The sequence below is a fragment of the Tachyglossus aculeatus genome, chromosome 16 (genome assembly GCF_015852505.1).
Source record: "Tachyglossus aculeatus isolate mTacAcu1 chromosome 16, mTacAcu1.pri, whole genome shotgun sequence".
In the NCBI taxonomy this organism is placed as follows: domain Eukaryota; kingdom Metazoa; phylum Chordata; class Mammalia; order Monotremata; family Tachyglossidae; genus Tachyglossus; species Tachyglossus aculeatus.
Genome location: NC_052081.1, coordinates 34,915,346 through 34,934,166, shown reverse-complemented (window position 1 = coordinate 34,934,166; position 18,821 = coordinate 34,915,346). Strand labels below are relative to the sequence as shown.

Genomic DNA, 18,821 nt, shown 5'->3' with positions numbered 1-18,821 from the left:
TCCCTGTCTCACAGGGATCCAAGTGTAAGAGGGAGGGAGAACAGGAGTTTTATCTCCATTTTATAGATGATGAAACTGAGGCACAAAGAAGTTGAGACTTGCTGTAGGTCCAACCTTGGCCAAGTGGCAGAGCTGGGACTAGAATCCCATTCTTCTGACTTCCTTTCCCTTGCTCTTTCCAGTAGGCTTTTGTTGTCTTCGGACTTCCACCTGGTTACTGCTGAGCCAGTTCCTGGACTTGTGGTGCAATGGAGACATAAAATCACAGAGAGGTGGGGTAGGGAGGAGAGAGCCAGAGATATATTTTGGCATTTAAATGATTGAGAGATGGTAGCAACGCTAGCTAGTAGGTAGAGACACAGAAAGACAAACACAGAGAAGCCCAGACAGAGATACCATCAAGAAAACAGACTCTGGAGTGACACCTTAATCTTTCTGCTGCCTTTGACACTTTGGATCATTCTCTCCTCCTTGAAATGCTTTCAGACCTCATTTTCACCGGTAACAGTATCCACCTGGTTCTCCTCCCAACCTCTCTGTTCGCTCCTCTATCTCATTTGCTGGCTTTTCTTCCACATCTCCTCCCCTAACTCTATTGGGTCTCCAGAGCTTGGTATTGGGTCCCTTACCCTTCTCATTCTCATGAGTTTTTATCCATGAGATAATTATTATCATTATTATTAATAATAATAATAATGGTAAAAAACCATGGTATGCTGAATCAGACCAGTGGCCATCCAGCTAAAGTTCTGTCTCCCACAGCAATATCAAAATAACATGATTGCCTTTCTTGACATACGTGGCTCAGTGGAAAGAGCCCGGGCTTGGGAGTCAGAGGTCATGAGTTCTAATTCCGGCTCTGTCACTTGTCAGCAGTGTGACTTTGGGCAGTCACCTAACTTCTCTGTGCCTCGGTTCCCTCATCTGTAAAATGGGGATTAAGACTATGAGCCCCACGTGGGACAACCCGATTACTTTGTATCTCCCCCAGCGCTTAGAACAGTGCTGGCACATAATAAGCACTTAACAAATGCAATCATTATTCTTAATCTTATTAGGGATATACCTTCTAAAATCCATAACTCGGGCCTCTGATTGTCCTTTGACTTGTTGATCAAATCAGAGGTTGGTGACTGCCTTTTCTTATCTAGATTTGCAGACCCCACTAAAAAGTTAAGTAGCTACACATAAGTCTGTATCCAAGGGACATGATGTGTCCTACATCAGTATTATTAACTAGGAAGGCCTTTACCTTATTCTATAAAAAATTTAGTTAATTACTGATTTCTTTATGTCTAGCCAGAGAACTTATCTCCAAAGGTGATAGACATTCACTTGTTTCATTCTCAATACTGGTGATTGATAATACAAAAAAAGTGTTCTATAGCTTTAAGAGCCATCCATCAGGACAGTAGCTCTTCAGTCTGTAACAGTAAAGGATAGTTGGATGGTGGTAAATACTTTGTTTTCCCTATTACATAAAGAAAAAGGCAAAGGGGATAGATGATGTTCCACTGGGGAGAACCTGGAATATTGTACTGTTCATTCCCAACAGATTTCATCTCAAAATAAGGACAGGAAGAAACTTTTTTCACTTGTTCTTTCTAGCTTAATAGAAAAAAAAAAAACCTAATGACTTTCATCATATTTCAGTTCCAACTCCTACCTGAGCTATGATTTGAAATGAGTTTTCTATTCTCCCCTCTCCTCCTGGAGCTGAGATTTATCAATATCACTAGACCACAAAGAACATTGTTCAGAACGGTTTGACACAGGTGCCATTTTCTTCTCAGAACAACCTTCAGATGCCTCTTTTTAATGGAATTTGTTAAGCGCTTACTAGGTGTCAAGCACTGTTCTAAGCGTTATGGCAGATGCAGGTTAATCAGGTTGAACACAGTCCCTGATCTCACAGATCTCAGAGAAGGAGGGAGAGCAAGCGGAGATGATGATGCTAGACTCCCCAGAAAGATGGCATTTGTCCCTCTGGACAATAACGAAATACTTGTGTGGGCAAGAGCATGGTGAGGGCTCACGTAAAATTACAGCCAGGGGAAGGAATAGGGAAAAAGAATATGTATAAAGTGCTGTAGTGGTGTGCGTTGGGTAGCTCCAACCTAGGTTATGCAGGAGGGAGGGAAAATAGGGTTGGGGGATTACAGATTAGTCAGGGAAGGCTTCCTGGAGGAGATGTGATCACACTTGGCAATTTACCTCTCAGCTGATGATGCCACGTCCGGTCCTCAGACTGTACACTCATTATGTGCTGGCTAATTCTTTTGTATTGCACCCTACCGAGCACTTAGTACGGTGCTCTGCACATAGTAAACACTCAATAAATGCAATTGATTGATTGGTCCTTCAAATCAGGCTTTATCATGATCAAGTCAAAAAGGGTTCACCTTCCAGTCAATTTCCACCCCCCAAAACGTGCATCCTTTCGGTGGGATCTGCTGCTTGATCTCTGCTGGGCTTCAGGAGGCAGAGTGGAAGGAAATTGACTTCAGTTTCCAAGTCCCTGCATCCCTAACCATGGCAATTGGGAAACCTTCTGCTGGGAGCCACCAGGCCAAGCCAGAGCCACCTGGGGTCCGTGTTACCGTAGACTGAAGCCCAAGAGGATGTTCAAGCCCCACTGGGGTCTGTTGGAGATTCAGTCTTCTGTTCCGTACCAGCTGGCTGCACTTTGGAAGATGCACTTTTTAGACTGTGAGCCCACTGTTGGGTAGGGACTGTCTCTATGTGTTGCCAATTTGTATTTCCCAAGCGCTTAGTACAGTGCTCTGCACATAGTAAGCGCTCAATAAATACGATTGATGATGATGATGGAAGATGCACCCATGGCCAGACTTAGAACTTGAGTGGAAGCAAAATCCTCGGCAGAACTAAAATCTGCAGTGGAACTGTCTCCATCAGTCACACTGGGGGATCCCAGGCCAACTGGGCTTGTGTAGGATTTTGCCTCTTGCTCATTCCCTGCTGCTCCCCTGCTAAATTTGTGAGGCCACATATGCCTTGCCGCTGGCAATGTCATCGTCAAAGCTCTGGGCCACTCTAGACCAGTCTCTATCTAGCGGGCTGCCAACCAGTGCTCTCCCTACCAGCGGATGGGATTGCCGTGGAGGGCTGAGGGCTGATTAACACACCCATAAACAGAATGTCAGGACCGACCTCCACTCTACTCAAGCAACATAGAGATAATTGACCTTTGGAAACTGCCTTGGGCCGCCTTTTTATTATTTTTATAGGAAAGTCCTGCAAACCAATTACATCTCACAATGGGCCTTTTATGGTGCTATTAGTGTAGTGCAGCTATCAGAGAAATTAGCCTTTGGGGAGCCTGAAATCCCAAGGAAAAAAAAAAAGAAACTTCCACGGGCTGATTTGACTTTTGAATCAGCAGCAAGGATGGATGTGTCACCCGGGCGGCATTCATAGCGATTCCTCTTGGCCTGAAAAGCTGTCCGTCTGTGCCGCCACACCACTGCTTCCAGAATGGGACTTCACTGTCTCTTTAAAGTAGTCAAGTGTACAGATCCAAGGGAGTGTGGTCACCCCTTTTGTGGGAGGTTAAAGGAGAATGGAAGTCGAGAAAATTGAAGTTGCACTTGTGACTCAAACTCCAGACACATTTCCCACTGCTGTGAAATTGCAGATGGCTATTTCCGAGTTTCACTTTGGTGTCGACCCCCTTCACCTCAGCCACATTTATGCACAAATGGTGGCTTGGAAGTTCTGTGACTCTTTCCCGTGAACCCTCACCCCCAAACCACAGTCGACTCTTTCTTGAGGAGCAACATGGGAAGAGCTGCCACTCCTGATTGGAAGCAAGAATGGACTTGCTCGTCCCTGATAGGGAAAAAATGGAATGTGGGGTGGGGAACCCAAGTGAGAACCCTCAAGGAGGAGGAGATGAGTTTTCCCTCTGGCCTAGAAAGGCCCATCTTACTGCCTCCCCGCCAGGAATCTATGCAGAGAGAGTCTGGAGCTTCAGAAGTGTTCCTTGCAACTTTCTCTATGAGGCCCGTATCCCAGCCTCTGAAATGGGGAACCCCAGGGTGGTTTGCCTTCCAAGAGCATGAGAATCTTCACCAGGCCCAACCCACCCATCCCATGTGCAGGGAGACCAGCCAGCTCACTTTAGCTTTAGGAAAATCATGCTGGCAGGGCTTCCAAGAGTGCCCCAGTCCCCTTTGGGGAATGCTTCAAAGTGACGTCTGAATAACTTGCGGGAAGTGCTGTGGGGGGCTTGCCCCTCTGATGGTAGGGCAGGGTGCTATAGTGGAAATCACGTTCCTCTGCGTAGATAATCTTGACCCTTACCACTCCATTACCCTTAGATTCCAATGTCTTATCAGAGCAGATGATTAGGAGAGGTTGATATCTTCACCCTGTGATCCTTATCTTCCCATAGGTTGCTCTCCCCTTCCCAAACCAAACTCCATTTCCACTCTACTGGGAATCAAGCCAGTCCAAGGTGCCTCCTCTTCCCTGGAGTGAACGTGTGACTCCGGAGCCGCTAGGACAGCTAAGTGCTTCCCCGGCCCAGGGCCAGCAGCCGGGTGGGAATGGTGGTGAGGGGGAGAATGGAGAAGGAGACATAAAGAGGTAATTTCAGGTCTTGCCTCCAAGACAGCCCTCCGGGGGCCATTTTCCAGAACATTTCAGCATGCTTGCAGAAATATTTTTGGCTCCTAAGCACCTTAAGCCCTGTTTTAATTAAACCTATTTGTGGCAGCTCCTCTTCATCATGCTGAGAACCTAAAGAGGGTATAAGGTCTGTTCCCCCTGGAAAGACCAGCAGATCAGTGGTGTGTTTCACCCTCTAGAGGTGCAAATGGATTTAAAGTGAACAAGTCACTTAAATAACAGTACTATCTGCTGCTTCCCCTTCAGTGTTCCAGGCAGAAAGATAAAATAGCCATGGTAATTGTGGAGATGGAGTGTCGTTGGCAAATGATCTGAGCACAAAGACCATTTCCAGCTACAGATGGAGTGGAGGCTGCTGTAATTTTTCTTGAATCATGTTTAAAGTGCCATGGTCTGAAAACCAGTTCAATAGAAGAGCGTGCGGTGGGACCGGAGCTGCATGAACCTTGAAAATATTCAAACCCAACGAAGTTCAGACTAGAGAGAAATAAATAACTTCCTAAACGGACTTCTTGGCTCTTTTTTCCTCATAAGGTGGATATTCAGTCCAAGGGTCAGTTTGGTGACTATCATGGTATCCTGATGTGAATTCAGTTTGTCCCCAAGGTGACTCCATAGGGGGATGGTGAGGGCAGTTAAACCTAAATCCGATGACCCAGCCTCAGTTGATTCTTACTCACTCCCAGCTCCCAACTCCTTGGCCTCATTTGCTTCTTCCTGAAACATCCTCCCTACTCCTTTTGGCCATGTCATCTCCTTCCTCTTTCATGAGTCACAGCTCAAGACCACCTCCTCCAGGAAGTGTTCCTCTTTTTTTTTTTGTACTGGTTAAGTGCTTACTATGTGCCAGATACTGTACTAAACTGTGGGGTAGACTGCAAGCTCACTGTGGGCAGGGAATGTGCCTGTTGTTATATTGCACTCTTTCAAGCGCTTAGTACAGTGCTGCGCATACAGTAAGCACTCAATAGTTCAAATGATGGATTGGTAGATACGAGTTAATCAGGTTGAACACAGTCCTTCTCCCACATGGGGCCCAGGGTCTTAATCCCCATTTTGCAGGTGAGGTAATCGAGGCACAGAGACGTGAAGTGATTTGCCCAAGGCCACACCGCAAAGTAGCGAGCTGGGATTAGAACCCGGGTCCTTCTGACTCCAAGTCCCATTCTCTAGCCATTAGGTCATGCTGCTTTTGATCTGCCCTCTGCACTTTCCAGTCTCCCAGTCCAATCCCTAATTTACACCTTCCCCTCAGGTCATGCTTGCGGTATACTGTAAAAATATGATGTTGCCTGTACAATGTGATTGAAGGCCAGCCTTTGTATACTTGTCATTAGGCTTGGTTAGATTCCAGGGTGTGAATCAGCTGGTGAAACTACTTCGGGGGTGGGGGTGCGGGAGGATGGAGGGAGGGAACGCTTTGTTCTAGTTTAGACAAAAGTGGGCTTCCTTGGGCTGTTAAACACTTCGTTTTATTGATCTCTTTTTCAACTCTCTGTTTTGGTAGCTAAAGAAGCGAGGAGGAAAGGCCAAGAGATTTAAAAGCCACCCTGAAAAATATCTCTGAGACCTGGTGACCTTCTTCCCGAATGTCACCGAAAGGGCAACGGCCATATGATGGATATCGCTGACCGCCCCCGAGAAGGCCCTTCTGGGAGTCACGTTTGTCCCAGTCTCCCCTTCAGAAACCGCGGTCGCAGCTTCCCGAAACAAATTTAAGGAGAACATAGATACAAATCCACATGGGGGAGGATATGCAGTCTTCCCCCAACTGGGAATTTTGCCTGTAAGGCCCCAGCTGGCCTAGGATACCAGAAGCTAGTTTCCCTCAAAGATCTGCCTGCTCAAATGGTCGTGTTTCATCTTTTGTGTATTGGGCATCTTGCTTTATATTTTTTTATTTTCTTTTAAATGAAGCGACTTTAGGGGTTAGATCATGAGAAAAGCTGGGGGAGTATTATTAAGTCAATCTGTTTGGGGATTGGCTCTGGTTTTGTTTTATGGGGGACTATTAGAAAGATTATTGGAAAGTCAATCTTCAGCTTCCCCTTGTGCTTTTGCCAGGTGTTTAAATCTATTCTGAAATGTGCTTATTTTCCTGACTTCAATCCTCTTGAAACAGTACTCTTGAATGTTTCTCTGCTGCCTTTTCAAAGTGGTCTACTCCTTTCCTTTGGCATGAAGATATGAAAACAAAATTATTCTAGTGGAACATTTTCACAAAATGCAATCTGAGGAAACTGCTTGTGGAATGGAAGCCAAATTTGTTACCAGGCGAGGCTCTGTGGAAAGGGAGATCCCTGTTCTCAGGATCAAAATGAAATGTCAGGATGGGAGTCAGACTGAAGAGTTTGGGGTGCAATCTTGTAATGAATCCAGAGCCATTTGAGTGTTTTCTTCAGGTTTTTGTATTTGTTTTTTATAATTAGAATGATCTCTCTCTTGCTCACACACTTGTATTCTCTCTTTCTTTTCCTCTTTCTCCCTCTTTCTCCCTCCCTCCTTCCTTCCCTTCCTTCCTCTCTTCTTTGCCTTCCCCCTCCCTCCATTTCTTCTCCTGTCCTGTTTCTCTCCCTCCCCTCTTCCTCCATACCATCACCTGTCTCCTTCAACTTAAAAACATTTTTACTGCTTTTCTAGCCAGCTACTTTCCTTTTCTAGTTATTAATCAACTTTCACAGACAAAGGGCCCAGTGCCCACCAAACTCAGACAAGCTTTTCCGGGGCCACATAAGAGCCTGACTTAGTGGACTGTCCAAGATTAGTAATTAAGGAGCATTTCCAACATTTCCTCAGAATTTACTGAGGTAGCAAGCATTTGGATGGAACATGATCCCCAACTGAACTGGAAAGACAACCGGGGAGAGTCTTGGGTCAGAGTAATGAGAGTTGGACTTTAAATGTCAGCCTGCCCAGTCCTGGCCGGTGGTTTTCGGGTGAGAAGAAAACAGTATGGCATGGAGTGATCTGTCAGCTTCAAGCACTACAGAACAAGTTATAGTGCTGTGGAGATGTACTCTGCACACAGTAAGTGCTCAGTAAATACGATTGATGATGATGATGATGATGATGATGTGATTGGCTGAATTTTGGTGAGGCAGAGTACTGGATAAGGGACCGAGCAGCTGAAACCAGACTGTCTGGAATAAAATCAGTTGAAGGGCCACGTTACCTTCTTGTCCACTGAAGCTCTTCACTGGTTTACTGGGAAATGACCAAATCCTAGGTCGAAGTAGTTCAATCCCACTCCCCAAAGTGATCTTCCCTTTAGGCCTCTGTTGACTGCTTTCTGGGTTGTGCGGGGATGTCTCTCCCCAGCCCAGAGACTGCAGGGTGAGATACAGCACTCTGGTGTAAAGGCCACAGAGAGAAAGAGGCTTAGAAGGCAGGTGGACCCCCTACCTCAGAGGAGTTTGAAAACAATACAAAAAAAACCCCTTTTAAAGTCATTTCTCATTTGCTCCCTAAGGCAGTAAGGTGCCATGCTTCTGTAAAAATCCATTTCCATAACCACAACCTTTATTGTAAATGAAAAATGGCCTTCACAAACAACCTCTCAAGAACTTTCCTGGAGTTTTTTTTCCACCAAAGCTTCATAAATAGCTTTGATCATGAATTTATTTCCCTTCTGAGACCCCAGGGTAGGAAGCAAAGCAGGTTGGCTCTGGGAGGGCAGGGGCAGGGGCAGGGAGCCTAACTCAATCAATCAATCGTATTTATTGAGCGCTTACTGTGTGCAGAGCACTGTACTAAGTGCTTGGGAAGTACTCGGGACCAAGCACCAGCCTGCTCTGAGCCCTCTTGTTGTTACGCTGCAAGGGGCTTCTCTGCTACTCCCAACATCTGCCACTAAATTCCAGTGTGGCTTTGCCTCATTGCACCTCAAGTCCAGCTGAAAACACATAATTGCTCCTTTTGGAAAGGAAATAAGTGTGGCACCATGGAATATAATTTACCTGCATATAAAGCACTCTACTATTACTACTAATGATGGTATTTGTTAAGCACTTACTATGTGCAAAGCACTGTTCTAAGTGCTGGGGAGGTTACAAAGTGATCAGGTTGTCCCACGGGGGGCTCACAGTTTTAATCCCCATTTTACAGATGAGGTCACTGAGGCACAGAGAAGTGAAGTGACTTGCCCAAAGTCACACAGCTGACAGTTGCCGGAGCCGGGATTTGAACCCATGACCTCTGACTCCAAAGCCCGTGCTCTTTCCTCTGAGCCACACTGCTTCTACTAGATAGAGTGCTTGTCTTTCACATTTTATATCAAAGTATATTGGGCAACTGGAAGGGGGTTTAAGAAATAAAAGTATTTTCAAAAACAAGGAATTATTGAATTTTGATTTCTTATAATAGTTTAGCTTTTTTACTGTCTAACAATAAGGGCAATAACCAAGTACTTGTAATCATCTATTGCTAAGGAAAAATTATCCTGGCTATATGACAGGTATCCAGAGCTCAGCAGCATTGTCTTTAGTATGCTTTTATTTTATATTCGAGCATTCTTGATCATTTGAGCTCCTTTTCCACATGTCCTCTGTGGACGAATGGCAGTGTGGTTGTGATTGGGCATTCGGAGACTTGGGTTCTAAGCCAGGCCCTGTCACTGGGCAACCTTGGGTAAGCCACGTAACTACTTAACATTTTCCTCACTTGTAAGATTCACTTTCCCACCCTCCTTCCCTCTTAAATTGTGGGGCAGGGACTGTGTCTGATCTGATATACAAGCAGCGTGGCTTAGTGGATAGAGCACAGGCCTGAGAGTCACAGGGACCTGAGTTCTAATTCCAGCTTCGCCACGTCTGCTGTGTGACCTTGGACAAATCACTTGTCTTTTCTGGGCCTCAGTTACCTCATCTGTAAAATGGGGATTCAAAGTGAGAGCTCCATGTGGCACAGGAATTGTGTCCAACCTGATTAACTTGTATCTACCGTGGTGCTTAGAACTGTGCTTGGCACATAGTGAGCGTTTAACAGGTACCATTATTATTATTATATTCCTTTTTCCAGCCCACCTTTTAGGTATTGTAATTCTTGAGGCATTTCTATTAATTTCTATCTGTGGGAACTGTTTTATTAAGTTATTCAGACAACAGAATGTTTGGAATATTTGCTCTATTGGTAAAGCTTGCAATCCTGGTTTTGTCCCAATGTATTTATTTTAGCAGTCATTTTCCTGCCCATTTTAGGGTTCAGATGTATTAGTCAAAGTGGGGCAGATCAGATCCACACGCTGCCTACATGTGTAGACGTATGGAGTATGTGCTAAAGCGGAGAAGAGGCTGCGAGACCAGCAAAGAGACAGATATAGAAATCTAACCGAGAGATGACCAAGGTATAGCAGTTTGGATGGGGAAGAAGCATCTGATCCAGGAGGTGTTATGGAGGAAGAATTAGCAGTCAACTAGATGTGAGGACTGAAAGAGAGTGAAGTGTTGAAGGATGCCATGCCAGACTTTGAGGTAGAGTGATGGCATTATTGACAGAGGGAAGAAAGTTTAGAGGAGGACTAGCTTTGGGAGACAAGAAGAAAAGTACGTTAGATTTGAGGTGTTGGTAGACATCACCATGGAGAGGTAGATTTGAGATTCATCAGTGTATGTGAGTGGACGATCTCCCCAAGAAAGCAAATATAGAGTGAGAAGAGAAGGAAACCCAGAACAGAGGCTTTTGGGACATCCTCAGGGGTTGAGAGGTGGAAGAGGAGCCAGTGAACAAGACCAAGAAGGAGCAGTCAATGAGAGGGGTGATTGAAGACCTTGTAGTTGAAACCAAGGTCTGAAAGTGTTTTAAGAGCAACTTGTAGCTGCAGACAATGTGGGATTCACATTAAAAGAAGGTGAGAGCACAGGTTGACATTGGAGACCAAAGGGTAGGAGGCCAACTTCTCCCCAGTCTCTTGGGAAGTGGATGAAAGTGAAGAGAAAAAGAAAAAAAGTGAATGACAAGGGTGTCAGTACCATCAGAATACCACCACCATCATCATCAGGAGAGCTAACAATCATTGTAATGCCAATAGGGATGGGCTAGGAACAGGTCCATGATGAAGGCGAATTTACCCACAACAGGCTTAGACAAACCACAGCATCACTATCATGGGCAGGGAATTTTCAGCTACTTCTTTTATATCATACTCTCCCAAGTGCTTAGTACAGTGCTGTACACCCATTAAGTACTTAGTAAATATCATTGATTGAGTTGGAGGAAGGTTTGCCAAGAGGTAGGAGTGAATGACAAGCAATGATTTGGGGGATAAAGGGGGTGGTGGGAGAGTGGAGCAGGAATATAGGGAAGGGAGAGAGAGAAAAAACACTGGAGTAGGGGCAATATCCAGCTGAGACAAACTCCTCAAAGCTCTGAAAGTGGAATAAAAGCTTCTACTGCTTCCATTTCACCACAGGTGGGAAGGATTTAATCAGATGGTTTCCATGACGCTCTGCCTGGAGCACGAGGTTCTGAAGTTCAGGTGTTAGGCTAGTTCCCACGTGGGAGGGGCTCAGTCGGCTCATCTCCAGGAAATTCCTCTGCCCCGGGCAGATCCGCCCTTTTGAGGTTTCATTTTGTCAACCTCCGAGGAAAAGGCAGGCTGATTACTGAGCCGGTAAGCGGGCTGAAAGCAAAATTGGTCCTCCTTTTTAAAAAAAAATGGTATTTAAGGACTATGTTCCAGTCACTGTAGTAAGTGCTGGGGAAGATACAACCTGGGCATGTCGGGCATAGTCCGTGTCCCACATGGAGTTTTCAGTAGTAATTCTCATTTTACAGATAAGGGATGAGGCACAGAGAAGTTGCCCAGAGTCACACAGCAGACAGGTGACAGAGCTGGGATTGGACTCCAGATTCTTCTGATTCCCAGGCCTGTGTTCTTTCCAGTGGGCCACACTGCTTCCTTTCAAGCAATCACCGAATCAAGAGAGATACCAGGAGACAGTCTCATTTTATGTCCAGTGAGTCTGTGGTTTGATTAAAAGGCTCAGGATGGCCTAGATTTTTGTCCATGCAGCATAAGGAGGAGTGGAGAGGGGGGAGAGTTATGGGCCCGGCCCCAAGCAATCCCTCCCAGTGGAGGAAGGAGCACAGGTGATTTTAAAGTCCGGCTTGGTAATTAAGCTGGAAGCAGCAAGAAGAAGCTGAGAGAAACAGATGCTACCCTATTCTTCTCCTCGGCAAGATGGGACTCTCCTGGAAACCCGTGGATCAGCTTTCTATTGTGAGTATCCCCTCCCCCCTCACACATGCTCCCATCCCTCCTGGGGCTCCTTTTTTCATTTAATATGTAACTCTTTTTTTGGTGTCAAACTCATTACTGTTTGGTGTGTGTCCATTTTATTTTATTTTTTAATTCAGCCAACGTAAGCGATTTGAAAATCCTTTTTACATATAAAACGGTCCTCCTTGCCGCCGAGGCTGCAGTTTGACTTGTATCTGAGGGTAACAACCCCTGGTGTTGAAGAGATAATCGGGTTGGTGATGGACAGACAGGAACTGGAGCATGTTAAGAGGGCTGTAGAGAGATTGAAGGCTGGTGGGGGAGAAGGGCAGGGGTGAGGATTCCCAGCCGAGTTGGGTGTCCAGGAGCAAGTCCAAGAGGACAACTGAGAAGGAGCTGAAACCTAAGGGGAAAGTTCTGCTTTGGTCTGATCTGAAAGATGGTAAAAGCCAATTTAGTTCTAGGAACAGTATTCTCCCAAGTGCTTAGTATGGTGATCTACACATAGTAAGCTCTTAAATACCATTGATTTACTCCTGGTAATAATAATAATGATAGCATTTATTAAGCATTTATTATGTGCAAAGCACTGTTCTTAGCGCTGGGGAGGTTACAAGGTGATCAGGTTGTCCCACGGGGGGGCTCACAGTCTTAATCCCCATTTTACAGATGAGGGAACTGAGGCCCAGAGAAGTGAAGTGACTTGCCCAAAGTCACACAGCTGACAATTGGCGGGCTGGGATTTGAACCCATGACCTCTGACTCCACAGCCTGTGCTCTTTCCACTGATCCACACTGCTTCTCTTGCTTCACCATTGATTGGTAGGCCAATGGTGCACTGCCCTTTTCCCCGTTCAGCTGTCATTTATTAAGAGCTTCCTCTGTGCAAAGCACTGTACCAAGAGTAGGTAGATATGTTCCTTGCTCACAACAAGCTTACTGTTTAGGAGTATAGACATTAATGTAAATAAATAAATCATGGATATGTAAATAAGTGCTTGGAGCTGAGTTGGGGGGGGTGAATGAAGGTTGCAAATAATAATTATGGTATTTAAGTGCTTACTATGTGCCAGACGCTTTAATGTGCAAGGGTAATATAGAAGGGAGTGGGAAAAGTGGAAATGAGGGCTTAGTTGGGGAAAGCCTCTTGGAGAAGTGCTTTTAATAAGGCTTTGAAGATGGAGAGTGTGAGCATTCATTCAATCATTTATTGAGCGCTTACTGTGTGCAGAGCACTGTACTAAGCGCTTGGGAAGTACAAGTCGGCAACATATACAGACAGTCCCTACCCAGTCATCTGTTGGATATGAAAAGGGAAGGGAGTTTGAGGCTGGAGGCAGGATGTAGGTAAGGTAAGGGATTGAAGTGAGATCGTGGTATAGTGAATAGATTCATTCGTTCGATCGTATTTATTGAGTGCTTACTATGTGCAGAGCACAGTACAAAGTGCCAGGGAGAGTACAATATAAAAGACATATTCCCAGTCCACCAGGAGCCTACAGTGTACAGGGGGAGGCAGACAATATAAATAAATGACCAATATGTACATAAGTGTTATGGGACTGAGGAAGGGGTGAATAAAGAGAACAAATCAGGGCAATGTTGAAAGGAATGGGAGAAAAGTAATAATAATAATATTGGTATTTGTTAAGCACCTAGTATGTGCCAAACACTGTCGTAAGCACTGGGGTAGATACAAGGTAACCAGGTTGTCCCACGTGGGGCTCACAGTCTTCATCCTCATTTTACAGATGAGGTAACTGAGGCACAGAGAAGTGAAGTGACTTGCCTCAGGTCACACAGCCAAGTGGCAGAGTTGGGATTAGAACCCATGGCCTCTGACTCCGAAGCCCGTGCTCTTTCCACTCAGACATGCTGCTTCTCCTAGCCACGCTAAAATAAGGGCTTAGTCAGGGAAGGCCTCTTGGAGGAGAGTAACTGTCGGTCAGATGTGAAGAGGGAGAACATTCCAGGCCAGAGTAAGGACGTAGGCGAGAGGTCAGCAGTGAGATAGATGAAATCGAATTACAGTGAGTAGGTTAGCAGTAGAGGAGCCAAGTGTGTCCTCTGGGTGATTGAATGCTTCAAAGCCAATGGTGAGGAGTTTCTGTCTGATGCGGAGGTGGATGGGCAGCTACTGGAGGTTCTTGAGGACTGGGGGGACACGGATGGAGACGTGGACTGACCGTTTTTGTAGAAAAACGATCCTTGCGGCATAGTGAAATAGGGACTGAAGTGGGGAGAGACACGAGGCAAGGAGACTGATACAGTAATCAAGGCAGGATAGGATAAGCGCTTGGATTAACATGGTCGCAGTTTGCAGAGGAAAGAGGGGATTTTAGCCAAGTGAAGGTTGAACCTATAGGGTTTAGTGATGGTATATATGGGTTGAATGAGAGAGATGAGTCACGTAGAAGTTGAATCAGTTGTATTTATGGAACCCCTAAGGGTTTACTGAACACTTACTGTGTGCAGCGCACTTTACTAAGCACTTAATTGGTAGTAGATATGATTTCTGCTTTTAAGGAGTTTACAATGTAGCTGGAGAAATGAACACTAAAGTAGATCACAGGTTGGAGTACACGACAAAAATATAAAGATCTATACGTTAGTGCAACTGGGAGGTTTGAGTGCCCAAGTGCTCATGTGGTATGGAAATGCTGAAAGGATAGTTAATTGGGAAGATGAGAGATTAATTGCGGAGAGAAAGTTTCCCCAAAGGGAAGGCTGATTTGGGAGATCATCTGTCAGTCCTCCCTGCTTCCCCTCCTACCTTCTGACCTGCCATCCCTCATGGCCTTCTGCTGTTTCCCTCCTACTGGGCTGGGAGCTTGTTGCTTATTAACATTTTCAGCATTTCCTATCTTTTTCCCTCCTCACCCGCTCCACAGATCCCAGGCCAACTAATTAGACCTTCCTGCCTTGTTGCTGGAAGCCTCAATGCCCTGCCAAGCTAGAAGTTTTTCAGGGGCATCTGTTTTCAAAAGAGAGGCAGGGGCTTTAACCCTTTCCTTTTTTAGGATCTGGGGGTAATAACTTTCCATGCAGTGGAAGTCCGTGAGTGTTTCTAGTCCCCAAGAGAGACTTTTTCCCTCTTCCTTCTTCGCTCCCTCTCCTTTCCTTACTGTTGTTTCCCTGCTCTCTCCCCACCCCCCCCCTTCACCCTGTGCTTAGATGCAAAGATGAAAGTGGTATTTTGGGAGTTGCCCAATTCTGGACTACTTTTGTTACCGCTTGAGGAGCATCCCCTTGGTAAACCAATTAGCACCAGTTTTAATCCCCAAAGAAAGCAAGGCCTGGGTACAAACTCAGAAATGGAAAAAAATAGTCCCCAGGCCTGGTAGCGTCCTAATAATGATGGTGTTTGTTGAGTGCTTACTATGTGCCAAGCACTGGGGTGGATACCAGCAAATTGCGGTCCCTAGACCCATGTGGGGCTTACAGTCTCAATCCCCATTTTACAGATGAGGTAACTGAAGCACAGGGAGGTGAAGTGACTTACCCAAGGTCACAAAAAAGACAAGTGGCAGAGCAGGGATTAGAACCCATGACCTTCTGTCTCCCAGGCCCATGCTTTCTCCACCATGGCATGCTGCCTACCCCTGCTTCTTGGTGTTCCCATCACCAAGCATTATGAGAGAAGCAGCACGGCTCAGTGGAAAGAGCACAGGCTTTGGAGTCTGAGGTCATGGGTTCAAATTCTGGCTCCACCAATTATCAGCTGTGTGACTTTGGGCAAGTCACTTCACTTCTCTGTGCCTCAGTTAATTCATCTGTAAAATGGGGATTAAGACTGTGAGCCCCCCGTGGGACAACCTGATCACCTTGTAACCTCCCCAGCGCTTAGAACAGTGCTTTGTACATAGTAAGCGCTTAATAAATGCCATCATTATTATTATTATTACCAAATGCCATTACTCTGGCCTGCTGGAGAGAAAGGACCCCTTTTGCCTGGTAGGAAAACTACCTACATAGTTTTGCCCACCTTGTTTCATTCCCTCCTTCGCTTCATCCAGGTACCATTCTGTCCACTTGGCACAGTCTTGACTGTGGTTTTCCTTGCAACAAGGGGTTATTCTCCTGTGTAATCCCCTGCTTGCCAGGGTACAGTTAACTGAATTATGCCAGCTGGCTGACTCCAAGACAGTCTCTGTAGTCCTGCACTGCTGGCTCCCCCCACCCCTTCCTTTCTTTCCACCTAGCCAACCCAGCCGGGGCTGGGAATGGGACGCTGTTTCCCCAGATTCCTTGTGTCCTGGGTTCCAACCCCCAAATGCAGACAGTGGCCTTGTCCCCCACTTTTTTATGGGACTTTTTATGAGGAATCTCCAGCCACACGGATCCTTTAAGAATAATAATAATTGTGGTATTTGTTAAGCTCTTCCTCTGTACCAGGCACTCTACTAAGAATGGAGTAGATACAAGCTAATCAGATTGAACATACTGTCCACGTCCCACATAATAATAATAATAATAATAATAATAATAATGGTATTTAAGTGCTTACTATGTGCAAAACACTGTTCTAAGTGCTGGGGAGGATACAAGGTGATCAGGTTGTCCCACATGGGGCTCACAGTCTTAATCCCCATTTTACAGAAGAGGAAACTGAGGCCCAGAGAAGTCAAGTGACCTGCCCAAAGTCACACAGCTGACAAGTAGCGGAGCTGAAATTTGAATCCATGACCTCTGACTCCCAAGCCTGGGCTCTTTCCACTGAGCCACGCTGCTGCTCACGGTCTTAATTCCCATTTTACAGATGAGGTAACTGAGGCACTTAGAAGTGGGGTGACTTGCCCAAGGTCACACAGCAGGCACTTCTGAGTCCCTGCTTCCTCTCTAGACTGCAACTGGGCAAAGTCCTGAAAGATGCCAAGAGCCTCAGCTTCCCAGCAATGAGCTTCTGGGTGGCTACTGATGTCTGTTCTGGGTTTTGTCCCTTCACTGCCCATGAGGCATCCTCATTCCTTCCAGCAATAAATATCAAGTAATCTTTATCCGGAGAAGAGAATCACTGAGAGCTATGGACCTGTCAGCTATCTTAGCACTTAAAGGGATCTCCCTAGGCCTCTAGCACCTCCCTTTGTGGCATCCTGGAGTTCAAAGGGGCCTTGAGGTCATCTAATCTAGTCCTCTGCCTCCAGGCAGGTTAAAGACTTGGGTGCCTAGTGGAGAGAGCATAAGCCTGGGTGGCAGAAGGCCCTGTATTCTAATCCCAACTCTGCCACTTGTCTGCTGTGTGACCTTGGACAAATCACTTCACTTCTCTGTGCCTGTTACCTCATCTATAAAATGGGGATTAAGACTGTGGGACAGGGACTGTGTCCAACCCAATTTGCTTGTATTCACCCCAGCACTTAGTACAGTGCTTGGTACATAGTAAAGTGCTTAACAAATGCCACAATTATTACTATTCTTAAAAGATCTGTGAGGGCGGAGATCCTTCTACCTCTGTAGAGAGTCTGTTCTAGTATCTTTAGGTCTGACTGAACTCTCTCTTGCTGTAGTTTAGACCCATTTACTCATGTGTGTTTCTCTGTTCTGCAGAGCCTCAATCATTCTCCTTGCCTATGTTGTTTTTTTTTTTTGGCATGTGCAATGACAGCGCATAACTCTATAAAGACATTTCAAAAACACCCCCACAAGGAGGAGACAAAAAATAGCTTGAAAATATAGCAGCAGGAATTTGTTAGACATAAGTAAATATTCTGAGGAACTGCAGTCTTTATGATTCTTTGAATGACTCCTCAGTGCCATCTTGTTCATCTTTTAGTTATTTTCAAGGCCTGAGAGGTTGGACTGCATGGTGGCATGGCCGTATTCTTCTCGTTTGTATGAACTCTGTAGCCTAGCTCTGTGATGCACAAACAAAATTCTGCTGGACCCTCCATTCAGTCTCTTCCACCCCTGACTCACAGGATGCTTTAGAACCCCATCCCCCCAACCTTACCTCCTTCCCCTCCCCACAGCACCTGTATATATGTAAATATTTTTGTACATATTTATTACTCTATTTACTTGTACATATTTATTCTATTTTATTTTGTTAATATGTTTTGTTTTGTTGTCTGTCTCTCTCTTCTAGACTGTGAGCCTGCTGTTAGGTAGGGACCATCTCTATATGTTGCCAACTTGTACTTCCCAAGCACTTAGTACAGTGCTCCGCACACAGTAAGCGCTCAGTAAATACGACTGAATGAATCTAGAACCCCGTAACCGAACCGAGGAGAAGGTATGTGAGTTGAGGGAGGCAGTTATTTTTATGCTGTTCAATCTACCAACAAATTAAGGAGGCTTTTGAGAGACTCCTGGAGCTAAAACACACACTGGTGAAACTGCGCAGGACAATTCAAAATTCTTTACTCCAGTGGTTTCGTTTTATCCTCTCAACATCCCTCAGACTTAGGGAGGGTCAAGTAGTATTAGCCCCATCTAATTCCCAGAAGGGGAAATGGAGTCAGAGATGCGTTAAGAGATTTTTGTGGGGTCACACGGAAGATCCAGGACTTCTCTGAACCACACACTTTCTACTAGACTTCACTGCTGCTTAATCAGTGGGTTTTTACTGAGCAAGTACTGTGTGCAGAACACTGTACGAAGCGTTTGGAGGAGGACGATACCATGGAGTTGGTAGAAACAATCCCTGTCCTCAAAGAGCTTACCGGCTAATGGAGGATGATGCTCTTTGCTCTCAGAGATACCTTTCTGAACTTGGAGACCAGCGGATTTCCCTGTGGAACACATACTCAGCTCCCAGGCCTCCCTTTAATTTTTCCCCTCCCAATGATTTTTGTCACTAATGAAATTTTTTTCTGTGCCTGTGACTCCAGAGGCAGATTTGGTCACCAATGTGTTTTTCTATTTATACACCTTCTAATTGTTCTGAGAATTTCAGATTTTCTCTTGAAACTCCTGCTCTGGCCCATTTATTTTTAACCTCGAAATTAGAAAGCAC

General features: G+C 45.5%; 1 protein-coding gene across 2 annotated transcripts in view; it reads left to right on the top strand.

Annotated features, from left to right (window-relative positions):
- The window catches only part of CFAP58 (cilia and flagella associated protein 58), a 138,554-nt gene that overhangs the window by 74,182 nt on the left and 45,551 nt on the right, over window positions 1-18,821 (top strand). The window contains exon 19 of one of the 2 annotated variants that reach the window (XR_005454296.1): window positions 4,415-4,482. The exons of the other annotated variant lie outside the window; for it this stretch is intronic. The gene's annotated coding sequence lies outside the window, so the exon portion shown is untranslated. Of the gene's footprint in view, window positions 1-4,414; window positions 4,483-18,821 lie in introns of those variants that run through there. 2 annotated transcript variants of the gene reach the window in all.